The sequence below is a fragment of the Lactuca virosa genome, chromosome 2, assembly GCF_052849685.1.
Source record: "Lactuca virosa cultivar CGN04683 chromosome 2, Lactuca_virosa_CGN04683_v6, whole genome shotgun sequence".
NCBI classification, from domain to species: Eukaryota; Viridiplantae; Streptophyta; class Magnoliopsida; order Asterales; family Asteraceae; genus Lactuca; species Lactuca virosa.
The window spans coordinates 138,910,161-138,916,678 of NC_136427.1; the positions used below are offsets into that span (position 1 = coordinate 138,910,161).

The following is a 6,518-nucleotide window of genomic DNA, read 5'->3' on the forward strand; positions in this document are numbered from 1 at the left end:
CCGAGGTAAAGCCCCAGCTGGAAATCAAAATGATGCACCCGACATTCTAAGATTTCGGGATGCCAAGGCGGCCGAAAACTACATGAAAAGCCTGCCTAGAAAGGTTGCATCCACCAAATTTGTGTGCAAATCCACGCTTATCTCATTAGGGGTTCTTGAGGGGGTCACCCAATTGTTCCGTAACATCGGGTGAGAAAACCTTCTCAATCTCATGGCACACACTTACGAGCTCCCTACTAGAGAGTTTCTTGCCGATTGCGGGTACGATAGCGACAAGAAAAAAGCCGCATTCCAACTTCTGGGGGACCGAAGGTATATTGACTTTGCAACAATAAACAACATCTTGGGCTTACCTTCTTCGAACACATCCACGGTTTTCGACATCCTGCCTGCCGAGTTCAACCATGAGACCTTTTGGACGGAGATCACCGGGGGTATTTTTTCATGTGCCGGTCGGGATAAAGCTACCTCCATCATTCACCCGTGCCTCCGTATTGCCCACCGCATCTTGGTGTGCACTGTCTTTGCCCGAAAAGAAGACGGTCAGGTCACAAAAAATGAGCTTTTCTTCCTTTGGTGAATGAAACGACATGAAAACCCACCAATCCCGGACTTTGCTTCGTTCTTTTTCCATAAATGCGCACTCATGAGAACCAAAGCGTCCGGTGATATTTGCATTGGTGGATTTGTCACCCTTTTAGCCCGCGGTCTTGACATCGAGCTCCCAGACGAATACCAACCTGTTGACAATAAAACTCTTTTGGATGAGCGTGCTCTCACAAACATGCATCACATCCGCCGAAGGATCAGGAACAGTTTCACATGGTATTGTCCTCAAGGGGTCGGATATCTCATTCTTTCCGAACCTCGAGTCACCAACTTCACCTTCCACGATCGCACTCAGTGGAGACTCGCGAGGACCATCACTCAGTCAGTCAATGAGGATGCGCTCCAGGATCAAGATGATGACGAGATGCATGTGGATGACGAGCCCGACGATGAACCCACCCGTGGTCCACAGCACGCCCAGCCCCCAGCACCTCCCGGATATTACCCGCTTCCCCCCAATTTTGCCGAACGGTTCGAGACTCTTTGCGTCTCCAACCAAATCATGTCCCAGCAGATGCACCATATGTAGGGGTGGCACCAATCCCAAAACCATTTCCAGAACGTCCCACTTCCTCCTCCCTATCCATACCCACCACCCACCCACACTTATCCACATCCACCTTACCCTTACCCCTACCCCCAATACCCATATCCTCCTCCAGATCCCCCGGTTTAGGTACTTTCGCCTCCCCCCAAGCATTGAGGACAATGCTTATTTCTAAGCTTGGGGTGGGGTATTCCCTTTTTCTTTTTGATTTCTCATGCATTTTAATTAGGTTGCATAGCATTTTAGCCTTAAATTGCATTCATTTTTATTTATTTATTTATTTTTATAAATATTCCAAAAAGATTTTATTTTCTTTATTTTCACTTTTATTTTTGCATGTCATTTAGTCTAAGGCATAAACATTCATGCATTTTTGTTATCTCTTTGTTCTCATCTCCGAACATCTTTACTTGAAAGACACGACGCACCTTAAATACAATTCTTTTGGAAACTCACATAACAAATAAGAATCGTCCTTAGGGACTTTCAGTTGTTGCTTCTTCTCTTATATATACGTGGGGAGAGAGTGCAAGTAGTTGTGCATATGAATCAACCCGTGTCAAGTGTGGCATAAGTAGGGGGACAACTTAGCACCGTGCCGACCAGTCCCTCACCTGAATTTTCATTGCAAGCCACAATCAAACCCCAAATAAAGGAATAAAAACAAAATTGTGCTATTTTAAGATCTCTAGTGTCTAATGGCTACAATTCATACCATATCTCATTACTTTATGAGTTAGACACATTTTCCCCACTTGATCTCGAATTAGCCTTAGTGTAGTTGTGCTCGTTTGGCCTCTTGTTTGGGTTACGCTTAGTTTCTACTTATAGTTGTATATAGTTTTGTATTTTTATTTTCAGGCTATTCTTGTAAAACTCCTGTGGTAAACCAAAAAAGTGAGCAAAAAAAAAGAGACAACTACCCCTTTTCCAGTTTTGTTTTGTTTTATGAGTCAAAAGTAAATTGTTTCAAGAGTGTCGTTCGAAAAGTTTTGCGTCAATTCAACAAAAAAAAGTCTAATATTTTGTTTGTGCACTTGAAATTTCATATGTAACCAATTTGTTTGGAGAAGTCAAACTTTTGATATTTCGTGGAATTTGAACCTTATGTTTGTTGGTTCTAGTCTTTAGAAGTCTAGTTAAAAAAAATAAATAAATAAAATAAAATAAAATAAATAAAATAAAGGTTTTGAAAAGTCGGATATTATCGCAATCATAAAATGTGTGTGTAGTTATATATTTTTAGTGTTTTTCCTCTTTGTGTCTTAAGTATTAGTATTTGTTTTTGTAACATGTTTTTGGGGTTTTGTTGTTCAAAAAAAAAATTAAAAATAAAAAAATAAAAAAATAAAAAAATAAAAAAATAAAATAATAATAAAAAAAAGGGGCCGGGCCACAGAGTTGTATCCATTTGTTTGCTTTTGTAAATGTTTAGTTTTTCGGATTCTAGCTCCTGTAATTAGTTTCTAGTTTGATGTTTTCCTAGTTAGATTATCATTTTTGTTGGCAACTACGATGGTGCCCTTCACTCATCACGTGCTCGACTCTTTGCTCTACATGGATCATATCTTGGTGGAAGCACTTACTCTTCTAGACGATTGTAGTTTGCCAACTTTTGTACATAGCTCGTTTCTTGCCATTTTTGGCCCGAGTTATCTTTTTTTTTTTCTAGGTTTTATTTCTTGACATGGGGTTGAAGTTGTGAGGAGTGAGGAACATTCTAACCGAGAGACACTTTCTTATGGCTAGTGGGCTAGATCGGACCACGAAACAATGTCACATAAACCATACTAGTGAAGTATGCATGCTCGTTTTGCATCTTGATCAACATGTTTCCCTTACTAGAAAGGTAACAAAGGCTCGTCCCTTAAAGCGATTCTTACTCTAAAAATGGAATATATGTTTTTATTCTAAGGGCGTGTTGTGAATTTCTACCTAAGATGTTCATTCTTTTTTTTTCTTTCTAGGATAGTTCATCCCAAGTTCATTTTAGTCTTGTCTTACTTGAGGACAAGTAAGGTTTAAGCTTGAGGTGATTTGATAGTTTCATTTTATTTACTTCTTTTCATAGTTTATTTTTAGTTAAAATCATCTCATTTTAGTTAATCCTCATGCATATTTTTTCTTTTTGTTATTTTTCTCTTTTACCGGGTGCTTTCCAGTCTTTTGAGCTTATTTGCAGGATTTATCGAAGACTATTTGTCAATGGAGGTATGGAAGGAGTGCTGGACTTTTGGAGGCTTGCGGTTTGCCTGTGGACTTGAAGTGTTGCGATTGAGCTTGGTGTTAGCATAAACAAGAAATCAAGTTGGACTTAATTTTTGAGCGAGAATGATGATGAGGCGACGCAGACTCGAGCTATGGAAGATTGAAGGAGCATTGGACCAATCATTGGAGGCTTTGGAATGACATAATAGGGCTCTCAAGAGTTATACATGTGGGCTGAAGTGTGAATGAGAAGATTGGGCTAGGTTGTATTTTAAATGGCCCAAGTCCCACAATCAGCGAGACCCACGCGGTCCGCGTGGACACATACGCGGTCCGCGTGAATTATGCTGACTTGATCCCGAGTTTTGACTTGTTGACTCTACTTGTGGAAAGTTGGTGGGTAGCTTTTGTGCAACTTTTTGAATCCGGAAATGAGCCTTATCTGCTGGAGTTTTGGGGCATTATTCATAATCACCTCTTGGAGAAAACCACTCTTTTTCTCTCAGAAAACAGTGGAGAAGAAGTTGAAGAATTGAAGATTGGTGTTATTTCCTTTCCTTCTTGCAACTAGAAAATGTTTGGTATCACTAAACTATATTGCATTTCTTTTACTTTGGCCATGCTTGGCTAAACTTTCATTTGGTTGATTAAGGTTTAACCCATGGATGATTAGTTGCTTTGAAGACTTATTATTATCTTGTGTTTGAAATTTATGGAAATGTTTTCTAGTTAAACATCTTGTTGTGTTTATTTGTCTTTGATCATGAGCTTAGATGAATGAATGTTTATTTTTTTGACTAATTTTTTGGTTAAGTAATGGACCCTCAAATTAGTAAGCAACAAATGGTTTATATATTTGTTTTCATTTCATTTAGACCATGAAAAGGTTTCCTCCATAATGGTAATGTAAGCATTTGATTATCTTATGGATTTGGTGACTCTTAGAACTCAAAGCTAATTGATTTTCACAAGATTATATGCTTCATTGATTTTGTGACTTTAATTAAGGGAATGTGTTAGAGCTTCTCTAATTATTTTAATATCTAAGAAGAGTTGAGGTAATTTGTGCTTATGAATTGCTATAGCCAAGTTAAACCAATTCACAAGTGTTATTATATTTAGTCTAATGATAAGTCAACCATGTCATCCATGTGGCGTATCCTAAAATCAACCAATTTCACTTCATTGAATTTAATCAAATCTTTTACTTGTTTACTTGTCTTATCTACATTCTAGCTAGTTTTAATTTTGTCAACCAATCAAAAAGAATTAAACCCCCCATTTTGCTTTTACTTTTGTTTTACAAGTACTTGAACAAGTGATTTACATAGAGATTTAAATTGAACCAATCTCCGTGGATACGATCCCTTTACCACTATACACTATTTTAGTGTGTAAAATTTAGGGTATATATTTTGTTGGCCTCGACAACCACCACAAATAAATAAATATTTCGATATGCCAAAATGACTAACCAAGTAGAGACATACTTCAAAAATGTCTTTAATCAATTTTTTGCACCTTAGAATTGATAACAAGGCCTTACAATAAAAACAAGAAGATAAACGAGGGACTTACAAACCACACCAAAAAAAAATTCTACTTGTTTTTTATATTATTTTATATAATTCACATAGTTTTTCAAACATTATATTTTAATAAGCTAATAGATCACCAAAAAAAAAAATTTAAACATATAAAACAAACACCCCCTTAGTAATTAACCCATTTCTAATTTTCGATCAAAAACCACTCTTGATAAATACCCCACTGGTACATGAAATAAATCGAGATCTTAAAACATTATATGTTTAGAATATTCAAAATAATAGATATTGTTTATTTCCTTAAAAAAGTAGAAGTATTATTTCATTGTCTATTTTATTTCATGATTCACCAACTACTGATCAACCATTGACCGTTGATCTCCACCCCTTGAAACCTATTTATATCACTTCATTCCCCCACTCTCATACTCGTCAAACACCCTCCTCTCCGCTTCTTATTGAAATAACAAACAGAGGGCGAATCACATAAGATCATAAACCCTAATCCACCATGGCTATCATCGTCGAGATAACATCCTTTGGCCGTGAATACAAAGTCAAGGACATGTCGTTAGTCGACTTCATTCGTCTCAATCTCAAATTAGCAGAAGTTGGAATGTCGGGATTAATGTCTTGCCAGACGAAATTCAGTCCTTCTCATCCATTCAAGGGCGCTAGAATCACCGGATCCCTCCACATGGCTATCCAAACCGGTGTCCTCATCAAAACCCTAACTGCCTTGGGCGCCGAGGTCAGATGGTGCTCATGCAACATCTTCTCAACACAAGACCACGCCGCCGCCGCCATTGCACATGAATCTGCCGCTGTGTTTGCTTGGAAGGGGGGAGACTCTTCAGGAATATTGGTGGTGTACGAAGTGGTCACTTGACTGGGCTAGGCAGTGGTACAGATCTGTTGTGATAAGGACCAACTATGTAGACTACTCCAAACTACAGGACCATTCGTGTATTTACCCTAAATTTTATTATATTCCCAAGACAAAACTGCAAAATGATCCCTGTGGTTTGCATTTTTTTCCTGGTTGTTGTCAAAACCTCGAAACTTTTGGATACACAGTCATTTTGAGCAAGTTTCCTTGTGGAATTGGTCCCTAAAAAAATTGAAATGACTATTTTACCCTTTTAATTTATTTTTCCAATTATTTTAATTATTTTACCATTCTTATTAATTAAAAAATAAAAATACCCCCTCACCATTTTTTTAATCCTTTTTAATGCTTTATTATTACCCAACCCATCCTCACCTCCACCATCATCTTTCCTTTAACCCTCCTCCTTTTGTCTTTTCTCTTCTGAGGCGACCACCTGCAACTCCTCTAAATCCATCTAAACCACTTGCAATTCCAACAATAAACATATTAACACTTTTGGATTTCATCCCAAACCATTTTCTACTAAATAATATATACCTTCAAACAATTTTCATTCCAAAATAGATGATGACACGTAAGCACTTCAAACCAAAACCTTCATCTCCAACATCTATTTTCTCTTTTTTTTCAGAAAATAGATTATAGTGGTATTGTGGTAGGATATCAAGGTAAGGCCAAAATTTTGATTTCCATCCTCTAAATCCAATTTTCGATT

General features: G+C 37.5%; 1 pseudogene; it reads left to right on the plus strand.

The window, feature by feature from the left end:
* Positions 1 to 5,422: 5,422 nt before the first annotated feature.
* On the plus strand, positions 5,423 to 5,800 carry LOC145157808 (adenosylhomocysteinase pseudogene; annotated as a pseudogene).
* The last annotated feature ends 718 nt before the right edge of the window (positions 5,801 to 6,518 follow it).